The sequence below is a fragment of the Pungitius pungitius genome, chromosome 20 (assembly GCF_949316345.1).
Source record: "Pungitius pungitius chromosome 20, fPunPun2.1, whole genome shotgun sequence".
Lineage (NCBI taxonomy): Eukaryota > Metazoa > Chordata > Actinopteri > Perciformes > Gasterosteidae > Pungitius > Pungitius pungitius.
The window spans coordinates 559,739-572,718 of NC_084919.1; positions in this window are offsets into that span (position 1 = coordinate 559,739).

The following is a 12,980-nucleotide window of genomic DNA, read 5'->3' on the forward strand; positions in this document are numbered from 1 at the left end:
GGCGTTAGGAGGAAGCAACATCCAGCTGAAGGAGAACGATGTGTGTGGTGACATTCAGCTACTGTAGATTGGACATATTCTGTAATATCTACTGTAGATTAAAATACCTTGTAAACGGGAAGTCCCCCGTAGATTTTATAAAAACTCATGAAGAAATACATTTAACAAGTGATTGTAAACCTAACAAAACTCAAAATAAAACATTTTTTACATCAAATATTGCAACTTATTTTGTCTGTAAAAACTGATCAATCAATTTGGAAATAGAATCACAAAATCAATTTGACAATAACTTTAAATGAAGCATTTTAGTATTTAAAGTGCATTATTAAGATTTACCTTTTATCTGAATCAGAATACAAATGAAGTGCAATCCAAGTTACCAATTATTAAATCAGATTAATCAATGTTATTCATATTTCTTTAATATCTTCATCATTTTAGTAACATGTATTTAGTTTCCATTTCTTTCTTCTTTTTTCATGTTATTTAATGTGGCACAACCCATCGTGCATACAAACTAATTACACAGGTAGTTTCCGTAAAAAATAAATAAAGAAACACCAGGCGGACGGGAGACATCTTGAATGAACAGTTGAAATCAAAAGTATTTCATAAAGGAAAAGAGAAACATAAGAGAATTAAAAGACCATAATTCTGTGGGTTGAAGGACCAACGGCAAAAACATCATCACAACTTGATATTAACGCAGATAAAGGACAAAGTCTTCTGCATGAAGATCTACATGTCACAATCGGGTGGGTGCAGGTTGAAGGCAGGCAGGACTCAGACGCAGGCGTCTCCAGGTTTCCACAAGTGATCTTTATTCACCAAACAAATCCCAGGAACGTGCACCAACGACGAGAAACATGGACAATGACACCACAAGGGACAACAGGCACACAGGGCTTAAATACACAAGGGAGGTGCAGGTGACTGGACACAGGTGGAATCAATCAGGCAATCACAAGGCAGGAAGTGAAGCTAACCCAGGACCACAAGGAACATGAAACTTCAAACTAAAACAGGAAGAGACCAAACCGTGACAGAACCCCCCCCTTCTCGGGGCCGGGACGGGCGCCGACGGGCTTCTGGGAGCAGACACACACTGAAGCCCCACACCTGGGCGGTGACACTAGTGTGTGTGTGTGTCTGTGTCTGTTTGTGTGCGTCATGTAAATGTTCCACATCATATTGGACTCTTTCGGTGCTTTTACGACCAAAGAAAAAATCTGTCTTTTGAAGAAGGTTATTTTAAGAAATAAATTCATAAGATCAGAACAAAGAAAAACAAGATCTTTGTAATGAAGCTCTTCCTAAAATAAGAGTTTGATTTTAAATTACAGTGAATTATGTCTTTTTGCTGCATATGTTCAGCTTTATTTTTGACTGTTACAATTTGTTTGTGTCACAGCCGGTGTCTCGTTAAGTGTTTGTCTCTACCCCTCCCAGGTGTTTCTCGTCCCCTGATTGCCTCCCCGGTGTATTTAACCTCTGTTCGTTTGTCAGCCCCCTGCCAGATCGTCTTGTGATGTCTACAAGCTTTCCAGCGTTCCCGTCTCTCTGTCTTCTCCCGGCCTGCCCTTCGTACCTGACCCCCGCCTGTCCGACCACCTCTGTCTCCAGCCTGACCCCCCGCCTGCCTGATTGCCTCCCGCCTGACCCCCGCCCGGCTGAGTACGTCTGTCCCCTGCTCAACCCCCGCCTGGCTGACTACGTCCGCCCCCTGCTTGACCCTCGCCCGGCTGACTACGTCTGTCCCCTGCTCGACCCCCGCCTGGCTGACTACGTCCGTCCCCTGCTTGACCCTCGCCCGGCTGACTACGTCTGTCCCCTGCTCGAACCCCGCCTGCCCGACCGTCCCGCATCGTGCCCCGCACAGGCCACGCTACTCACAAATAAAAGCGTTGTATCCTGCTTACCTGTGTCTGCGTCTGCTATTGGGTCGCCCTCTGTCATTGCCCTGACAGTACGATCTGGCCATCGACCCAGCGGACGCCGAGGACTGGCGGGACGCCATCTCCCGCAGCCACGCTCGATTCGCCCACCACGAGCAGGCGTTTCAAACAATCATGGAGGAACTGGGGAAATTACGGCACCTCTGTGCGGCGGCAGGGCCAGCCAGCCCCAACACCGACGCCCCGGTTCCAGCGCCTCTTCCTTCGTCCAGCACGCCGACCCGGGAGCCCCACCTAGCTCCCCCGGAGCGTTTTTCCGGAGACGCCAGCACCTGTCGACCGTTTTTGTCACAGTGTTCCCTGCTGTTTCAGCTACAGCCGTCATCTTTTCCGACCGAAGCCTCCCGGGTGGCATATATGATTTTCCATATGTCGGGGCGAGCAGCCGCCTGGGCTACCGCGCTCTGGGACAATCGATCACCACTTTGTCAGAGCCACGACGCCTTCGTGGAGGAGGTGAGGAGAGTGTTCGGGGCACCCTTGTCCGGGAGGGAGGCGGCCAGGAAGCTATTCCGTCTCCGCCAGGGCGCTCGCAGTGTGGCGGATTACGTCGTGGAATTCCACACGCTGGCCGTCGACAGCCAGTGGGACCAAGCAGCGCTCTTCGACGCATTCCTACATGGACTCGCCGACGCAATCAAGGACGAGTTGGCGGCACGGGACATGCCCGCAGACCTGGACTCGCTCATCGCTCTAGCCAACAGAGTGGACGGCCGCCTACGGGAGCGGACGAGAGAACGCTACGGGCCGGGAGGAACGGCACTTCCGGGGTCTCGGGACGATTTTCGCCCACGCCGAGGATTTTTCGCCAGACACAGCCGAGACTCTCCGGGCGCAGCCGAGTTCGCAGCCCCGGAACCCATGCAACTAGGTCGCTCCCAGCTTTCTCCGACCGAGCGGCAGAGGCGAATCAGGGACCGCTGTTGTCTCTACTGTGGGGAATCAGGCCACTTCATCGCCACCTGCCCGGGAAAAGGGCGAGCCCAGCCGTAGCACGGAGCCTGCGGCTGGGCTGTGCCGGTGCTCCGGGGCTCACCCCTCGTCATTTCCGTTTTCATGTCACCTTTTTTCATGGTGAGAAGCCCCTGACTGTACAGGCAATCATTGACTCGGGGGCGGATGAGTGTTTTTTGGACACGGGTCTGGCGACCCAGATGGGACTCCGCTCCACTCCGCTCGACGCGCCGGTGCACGCTCGAGCTCTTGATGGTCACTCCCTGGGCAGGGTGACGCGGGCCTCCTCCCCTATAACCATGCTGATCTCCGGTAACCACCGAGAGGAGATACGTTTTTTGCTTCTCCCCTGTCCTCAGGTGCCGGTGGTGCTGGGGCTCACGTGGTTGCGGCGACACAACCCGGTGGTGGACTGGCAGACCGGGCGTATCACGGGCTGGGGTGCGTCCTGCCATACGCAATGCTTGCGCTCCGCACCTCGACCGGTACCGGTTCCCGACTCCGGACCCGGGACCCGAAGCGACGTCGCCGGGGTTCCGGACAACTACGCTGACCTACTGGAGGTCTTCAGCAAGGTACGTGCCTCATCCTTGCCCCCGCACCGTTCATACGACTGCGCCATTGACCTTCTCCCGGATGCAGTTCCCCCTCGGGGTCGCCTGTACTCCCTCTCCCGCCCAGAGACTAAGGCCATGGAGGAGTATATTGAGCAGGCTCTCCAAGCAGGGCACATCCGTCCATCCTCCTCGCCCGCCGGGGCGGGATTCTTCTTTGTAACCAAGAAGGACGGAGGGTTGCGCCCCTGCATCGATTACAGAGGGCTAAACGACGTCACCGTCAAAAACCGCTACCCGCTTCCCCTCATGTCGTCTGCGTTTGAGCTGTTACAAGGAGCTACTATCTTCACTAAACTGGACCTGCGCAGCGCCTACAACCTGGTACGCATAAGAGAGGGCGACGAGTGGAAGACGGCGTTTAACACAGCCTCCGGCCACTACGAGTACCTGGTAATGCCCTTTGGGCTAACTAACGCACCAGCATTTTTCCAGGCGCTGGTTAATGACGTCCTACGCGACCTGTTGAATATTACAGTTTTTGTCTACCTAGACGATATCCTGGTGTTTTCTAAATCTGTCCAGGACCATGTCAACCACGTGCGCCAGGTGCTCCAGCGGCTCCTGGAGAACAGACTGTTCGTGAAGGCAGAAAAATGCGAGTTCCACCGCTCCACCATCTCCTTTCTGGGCTACGTCATAGCGGCAGGGAGCATCCAGATGGATCCAGGGAAGGTAAGGGCGGTGGTGGACTGGCCTGCCCCGACCACCCGCCCGCAGCTGCAACGCTTCCTGGGGTTCGCTAACTTTTACCGGCGATTTATCCGGGGTTACAGCACGGTGGCAGCTCCACTCACCGCACTCACGTCTACCAAACACCGCTTCCAGTGGACACCCCAGGCCGACGCCGCGCTCCGGCGCCTCCAGAAGCGGTTCACGACGGCACCCATCCTGATCCAGCCAGACCCCATGCGCCAATTCATCGTCGAGACGGACGCCTCAGACACCGGGCTTGGGGCAATCCTCTCCCAACAGGACGCGAGGGACCGGAAGATCCACCCCTGCGCCTTTTTCTCTCGCCGTTTAAGTCCCGCTGAAAGGAACTACGACGTGGGGGACAGGGAGCTCCTCGCCATCAAGGCTGCTCTGGAGGAGTGGCGGCACTGGCTGGAGGGGGCCGACCAGCCGTTCATCATATGGACGGACCATAAAAACCTCGCCTACCTCCGCTCCGCCAAACGCCTCAACGCCCGCCAGGCCCGGTGGGCGCTCCTGTTCGCCAGATTCAAATTTACAGTGGCTTTCAGACCTGGGTCACGCAATGGGAAGCCCGATGCCCTCTCCAGGATGTTCGGCCCGGATGAGACCGTGTCGACTCCGGCCACAGTACTTCCCGCCTCCTGTTTCGCCGCCGCAGTGTGCTGGAGGGTGGAGGCGGTGGTTCGCAACGCCCAGCGGTCGCAGCCCGATCCGGGAGGAGGTCCCCCGGGTCGGCTTTTCGTCCCGGACGCAGCCAGGACCCGGGTGTTGGAGTGGGGTCACGCGTCACGTTTGACGTGCCACCCCGGTTCCAGACGGACTATGGCGTTCCTACGACGACGTTTCTGGTGGCCCACTATGACCACCGACGTTCCTTCGTTCGTGGCTGCGTGCGAGGTGTGTGCGCGGAGCAAGAACCCCCACCGCGCTCCTGCGGGCCTCCTTCGCCCATTGCCGGTACCTCACAGACCGTGGTCTCATATTGCGGTGGATTTTATTACGGGGTTGCCACCCTCGGACGGCCACACAGTAATCCTCACCGTCGTAGACCGGTTCTCCAAGGCCGCCCGCTTTATCCCGTTGCCCAAGCTCCCCTCAGCCAAAGAGACCGTCCAGGCTATACTGCTCCATGTCATCAGGCAGCACGGGTTTCCGGTCGACGTGGTGTCTGACCGCGGCCCCCAGTTCATCTCCCAGTTCTGGAAGGCATTCTTCACCCTCATCGGAGCTACTGCCAGCCTCTCCTCTGGTTACCACCCCCAGACCAACGGCCAAGCTGAGAGGGCCAACCAAGACCTAGAGACCTCTCTCCGGTGCATGGTAGCCGCCTCCCCGACCACCTGGAGCCAGCAACTGATCTGGGCGGAGATGGCCAGGAACACCCTGCCCTGCACGTCCACCGGTCTCTCTCCGTTCGAGTGCTCCTTGGGGTACCAGCCCCCCTTGTTCCCGGACCAAGAGATCGACGTGGGAGTGCCCTCGGCCCAAGCCTTTGTCCGTCGCTGTAAGCGGTTCTGGCGGCGAGCCCGAACTGCCCTACTCCGAACCAACCGGCGATACCAGACACAGGCCAACCGTCGCCGCACCCCCGCCCCTCGCTACCGTGTCGGGCAACGGGTCTGGTTGTCCACCAAGGACCTGCCCATCAAGGCCGATAACCGCAAACTGGCTCACCGCTACATTGGCCCCTACCCGATCACCCGGGTGATCAATCCGGCGGCGGTCCGACTCAGGCTGCCCGCTTCCCTTCGTGTCCACCCCACCTTCCATGTGTCTCGTGTCAAACCTGTCTCTCACTGTCCTCTGTCTTCTACCCCCAGACCCGTTCCCGCCCCCCGGACCATAGACGGTGGTCCCGCCTATACGGTGCGGCGTCTCCTGGGGGCCCGACCGCGGGGCCGGGGTTTCCAGTACCTGGTTGACTGGGAGGGTTACGGCCCCGAGGCGCGCTGCTGGGTCCCGACCCGGCACATCCTGGACCCAACACTCATTCAAGACTTCCACCGCCGCAATCCCGGTCAACCAGGCGCGGCTCCCGGTAGGGCGCCCAGGGGCGCCCGTTGAGGGGGGGGTACTGTCACAGCCGGTGTCTCGTTAAGTGTTTGTCTCTACCCCTCCCAGGTGTTTCTCGTCCCCTGATTGCCTCCCCGGTGTATTTAAACTCTGTTCGTTTGTCAGCCCCCTGCCAGATCGTCTTGTGATGTCTCCAAGCTTTCCAGCGTTCCCGTCTCTCTGTCTTCTCCCGGCCTGCCCTTCGTACCTGACCCCCGCCTGTCCGACCACCTCTGTCTCCAGCCTGACCCCCCGCCTGCCTGATTGCCTCCCGCCTGACCCCCGCCCGGCTGAGTACGTCTGTCCCCTGCTCGACCCCCGCCTGGCTGACTACGTCCGCCCCCTGCTTGACCCTCGCCCGGCTGACTACGTCTGTCCCCTGCTCGACCCCCGCCTGGCTGACTACGTCCGTCCCCTGCTTGACCCTCGCCCGGCTGACTACGTCTGTCCCCTGCTCGAACCCCGCCTGCCCGACCGTCCCGCATCGTGCCCCGCACAGGCCACGCTACTCACAAATAAAAGCGTTGTATCCTGCTTACCTGTGTCTGCGTCTGCTATTGGGTCGCCCTCTGTCATTGCCCTGACAGTTTGTAAGATTGAAGCTTTAAATTTAAATATAATTTAAATATGAAAACAGTAAAACTGTAAAACTGTATTTGGTCAAATGTTAACTATTGTTGTTTATCCTGTAATAGAAAGTACTACACGAAACAAAGTAGAACTTCCTCTTCAAAGTATTCTGCATTTATTTTGTTTATGTGATATATATTTGTACTGTGTTAAGAGAATAAGCTTTTATTGTGAAAAGCATAATGTGAGATGAGTGTTTTCTGGCTTCATGTCATTAAGAACACACACAGCACTGTGATACAGATGTAATCTCTTTTAATGTCTCATTGATACTTTATTTATGATATATATATATATATATTTACTGGCTGTGTTTAATCTTCCTCATGTGACCTTTAGAATAAGATCTCAATGACATCATCAGCCTCTCCCTGCTACCTTTGACCTTTGAGCATAAAAAGAGATCAAGTCCTCGTATGAGATGATCAATAATCTACCAGCTGGACCTCAGTGTGATATTCAACATGAAGGGAACAAGTACTGAGTAATAACAGTAACTCCCAGGAGGCTTAGGGGTGGAGCCAAAGCCTGATGGGAGTTGTAGTCCTCACATTAGAAGGACGAGGTCATCGGTGAAGTCGCCATTCAAAGAGATTCAAAGACGTTGTTCCATCACGTTGTTGAATATGTTGTGTCACTTCTGTCTGTAAACATGTCATCTGTACGAATGTTGATTGTTTGATTGCAGGATATTTATCATTGTTAAAGATGTTTCTATTACTTAAGCACATTAAAAACGCCCAACTGTACACATGTTGTTTCAGGACGTAGACACGTCCATCTGCTTTTATGTTTACTAGTACCAGAAATACTCTGTTACCGTAAATCTACCAACTGCACACTGTAAAAATACATTCAGTATAAATCAGAGGTGTGGCCTCAAGTCATGTGACTCGAGTCAGACTCGAGTCATGGATTTGATGACTTGAGACTCGACTCGACAAAACGTACAAAGACTTGCAACTCGACTTGGACTTGAACACCGATGACTCGTGACTTGACTTGGACTCGAGCCTTTTGACTCGAGAAGACTTGCTACTTCCCATGAAAACTGGGGGAAAACATTTTCACACCACCGCGCTGCTCTGTTTATCTGCATCTGTCAAAAAAATGTGCGCCACCTGTATGCAGAGAGCGCTGCCTGCACGACATCCAATCACTGCAGTCCATTTGACCGTATCAACGAGACAGCTCGTTCATGGTTACAAAAATCAGGATTTTTGAACCCGGATTCAGACTCCGATGGAAATCCTCGCCAACATTATGTCAACGTCCGTTTTAAAGTACTATAACACAGTCACAGTCGATCCACCATTACCCTTCCCTTCGTAGTCTAGGTCTGTGAGGCAGCGCACCATCACCCAGGGTTCCCCGTCCCCACTATAATAAGAGGACTTGAAATGACTCAAAACTAAAATGGTAAGACTTTTGACTCGACTTGGGACTTGTTGGCTTTGACTTGTGACTCGACTTGGGACTTGTTGGCTTTGACTTGTGACTCGACTTGGGACTTGCCTCATCTGTGACTCGGGACAAGGGCAACGACTTGAGACTTACTTGTGACTTGCATAACAATGACTTGTTCCCACCTCTGGTATAAATGCACAACATGATAAAAAGTATTCTGTAAAAGGAGTACTACATTGAAGAAATAATCACATTCACTTTTTTTATTACATTTTATTAAATAAATAACGTTTTACAGTCCCATTAAATAAATCATTGAAAAACAAAATCAAGTCTCTCTAAAGAAAACATGCTGGACAGAAAAAGTCCTGCTCCAGAGGTGGTTTTCCAGTGCAGGTTGAGCACTGGATCTGAGGATAAGCACTGCATACCATATGATTAAACCCAAATCCTGGTCGGTAATAAAATGTAGTTTGAGAACTTTCACACGTGGGTGTGATGTAGAGCTCACTCATACAATCGTAGACGCTGCAATGGATTTGTGATGCGTTTTGTAGATTTGCAGCAATATGTTTGTGAATGTGTGAGAATCAGGAAACAGACGCAGACACATCTGCTGCTGTCGTTTAAACACAAGCACGCAGCGTAGGGAAACCAGTAGGTGTAAAAACCAGTAGGTGTAAAAACCAGTAAGGGTGTAACACCTGTTTTAATTCAACTGGCTTCGTGCAACCAAGTCGGAGCTAAATTCCTCCAGGATAACCTGGATAGCCCGACTTAATCCCTTATCCGGGTTTCGTGCAAAAGCCCTCTGGACAAAAAAGTCTCTGATAAGTGAATAAACAAACCAACGAGTTCCACACACAAAGACGTCACTGTGTGGGTCGTCTTCAACTAACACGTGACTCCACCTGGATGTGAAATGCTCCGCAACACGCGCAAACCTTTTAGAAGCAGGAAGTGAAACGAGTCCGTCGATACAATACATGCCGCAGCCTTAAGTCGAACTTTATAAACGCCACAATGTTTAAGTAACGGAATGTAAGTTGTTGAAGCAACGTTTCTGCGGTGGGTTTGTGTTAACATATAGGAGTATATGCCCTCCATTGTGACAATCTATTGTACTTACTTTTCTATGCAATGTTATGTGTTAGCGGCAGCCAATAGGATGCCCCTGAATAGACATGTGACCTAGGAGAGGTCAAGTGAACCTGCGTTTCAATAAAGACGACTCAGTTCAAGTCAACCAGCCATGATGCGCCACTTTGTGTTATTTGTTTAATAATGATATTCGGTCTAGCATTGGGTATGGACGCCGGGACCGTTGAGGGAACCATCTCTGCTAACAGGTTATGGGCCCAGAGCTACCCAGAGAGTTTTCAACAAGTTACCACCGAGAGAAAAGCCGCGACGTACCGCGTGTCCGGTGAGTTAGCATACTAAGCTAGCGCCATGAGCAGAAGAGCCTACGAGTCAAGTGGCCGTTGGTCACGGCTGGTTTTTGACGGAGATGAAAGGAACTACGAACTGTGGGAGACGAAATTTTTGGGCCATCTCCGGCTACAAGGTTTAAAGGACATTATTCTAAACGAGCCAGCCGATGGAGATGATGAAGTGGAAGATAAAAATGCTGAGGCATACGCGGAGCTGATTCAGTTTCTCGATGATAAAAGTTTATCTCTGGTAATGAGAGATGCAGCGGACAATGGCCGAGAAGCACTGAAGATTTTGAGAGACTACTATGCTGGAAAAGGAAAACCCAGGGTAATAAGCCTGTATACCGAACTGACTTCACTTCAAAAGTTAAGTACCGAAAGTGTGACTGAATATGTTATACGTGCAGAGACCACTATCACAGCATTGAGAAACGCCGGTGAAACGTTAAGCGACGGACTGCTGGTGGCAATGATTTTGAAGGGCCTGCCAGAGTCTTATGGACCGTTCGCTGTTCATGTTACACAGAGTGATGCGAATACGCCTTTTGCGGAGTTCAAAACTAAACTGCGGAGCTACGAGGCTACTGAGAAAATGCGCGCCACAGAGTCGGACGACAACGTGATGAAGGCGCGAATGCAACCTGCTTCAACCAGTAGACCTACAAGTGACCGTGAAACCGAGGGTGCGGACATTGTATGTTACAGATGTGGCCTGAAAGGACACAAAGCTAGATCGTGTCAACGCAAGCAGTGGTGTAGTTACTGTAAGAGTGCCACACACCGGGATGTCACCTGCAGGCGGAGATACCAGCAGGACGACGCACACAAAGTTTCCGAGGAGGAGAGAGACAACGAGTATATTTTCCGGGTGAGCGACACGGATGAAGTGAAGCAGGGAGCTTGCAGTACTAACAAGAAAGGACTAATGGTGGACACAGGTGCAACCTCACACATCATCAATGATATATCAAAGTTCAGGAATTTTGACGACACGTTCCAACCGCTGAAACATTGCGTGGAGTTAGCCAACGGTGAAAAGACCAACGGAGTTGCGGAGCGCAGAGGAGATGCAGAGGTCTGCTTGATCGACAGCAGAGGACAACATCAAAACGCGACGCTGAAGAGGGCGTTGTACATCCCCTCTTACCCGCAGGACATCTTTTCTGTTAAAGCAGCGACTGTCAGTGGAGCAACTGTAGTCTTCAAGCAAGGAGAAGATGCCCTGATATGTAGAGATGGTGCAAGATTCAACATCCATGAGTATAACAGACTGTACTACTTACATACAGTGAACGGTGAGTGTGAAGACCAATGTAAGGGAGTATACGATATGCAGACATGGCATGAAATCTTAGGGCACTGTAATTATGATGATGTTCAGAAACTACAACATGTTGTTGATGGTATGACAATCAAAGGTAAAACAGACATGTCAGCCCTACATTGCGAAGTCTGCACCCAGGGAAAGTTTACCCAAACTAGGAACAGGGAGGCTGATGTAAGGGCAAAAGCACCCTTAGAGCTGGTGCACACGGATGTAGCAGGACCTATAGACCCAGTGTCCAGAGACGGGTATAGGTACGCATTGTCATTTACTGATGATTTTTCCAGCACAGTATTTGTGTACTTTCTAAAAAATAAGAGTGACACAGTGCAGGCAACAGAAAAGTTTCTTGCAGACACAGCGCCATATGGCAAGATAAAGTGTATCAGGTCTGACAACGGTACTGAGTTTACGGGGAAACATTACCAAGCACTACTCAGCAGAAATGGCATTAGGCATGAGACCTCAGCCCCATACTCGCCACATCAAAATGGCACTGCTGAACGAAACTGGCGCACACTATTTGACATGGCCAGGTGTTTGCTATTGGACAGTAAGCTACCAAAAGAGCTGTGGACGTACGCAGTCCAGACAGCTGCTGTAGTGAGGAACAGATGTTTTAACAACCGCACAAAGCAGACGCCTTACTCACTGCTTAAAGGGAAACGACCTAACTTGTCCAGAATGCAGAAGTTTGGTTCAGAGTGTTATGCTTACAAACAGGACAAGAGAAAATTGGACGCAAGGTGTGAAAAGGGGATTTTTGTTGGATACGACAAGAACAGTCCAGCCTATATGGTTTATTTTCCTGACACTGGAAAAGTGCAGAAGCATAGGCTGGTGAAGTTTATCAACAAAACAAACACTGAGAGACAGACACAGACTGACATGACACCTGTCAATGATGATTTTGAGCTGCAGCATAGAGTTATCAATACCAGTAAAAATACTGATGTGAGTCTAGCCCATACACAAGACCAGGGGCCAGTTCCTATGCTTGAAGTACACAACCACACACAGACACTTGAGCAAAAGAGATACCCTTCAAGAGAGAGGAAGAAACCAGAGTACTTGAGTGAATATGTGTCAGGAGACGAAGAAAGTGATGATCAAGTACTCACTAACATAGACTATTGTTATAGAGTAGCGTCTAACATTCCTTTAACATTCCGAGAAGCTGTAACCTCACCTCAATCAAAGGAATGGGTTAATGCAATGGATGAGGAGTTACAATCATTAAAAGAAAATGACACATTTACCCTTACAAACTTACCGGAGGACAGGAAAGCAGTGGGGGGCAGATGGGTGTATGCTATTAAAAACAATGCAGATGGGTCAGAAAAGTACAAGGCACGCTATGTTGCCAAGGGATACAGTCAGAGGGAAGGGGTGGATTATGAGGAGACTTTTTCTCCTACTGCCAACCTGACTAGTATCAGAGTGTTGATGCAAAAAGCGGTGCAAGAAAACTTGATCTTACATCAGATGGATGTCAAAACAGCCTACCTGCATGCACCAATAGATTTTGATATCTATATGGAACAGCCAGAAGGTTATGAGGTAAAATCTGGCACAGATACAAAGTTGGTATGCAAGCTGAAAAGGTCGCTGTATGGACTCAAACAATCAGGCAGAAATTGGAACAAGTTACTGCACGAGTATTTGAGTGAAAACAACTTTGTGCAAAATCCTTCTGATCATTGCGTTTACACAAAGGAGACAGAAAAAGAAAAGGTGATCATCTTAATATGGGTTGATGACATAATCATTGGTGCCAGTGATGAAAACGCACTGAAGGTTGTGAAAGAGATGCTCTCAGCACGATTCAAAATGAAAGACTTGGGAAAACTCAGACATTTTCTGGGTATTGTTTTTGACCAAAGTGATGGATGTGTTAAGATGTCAC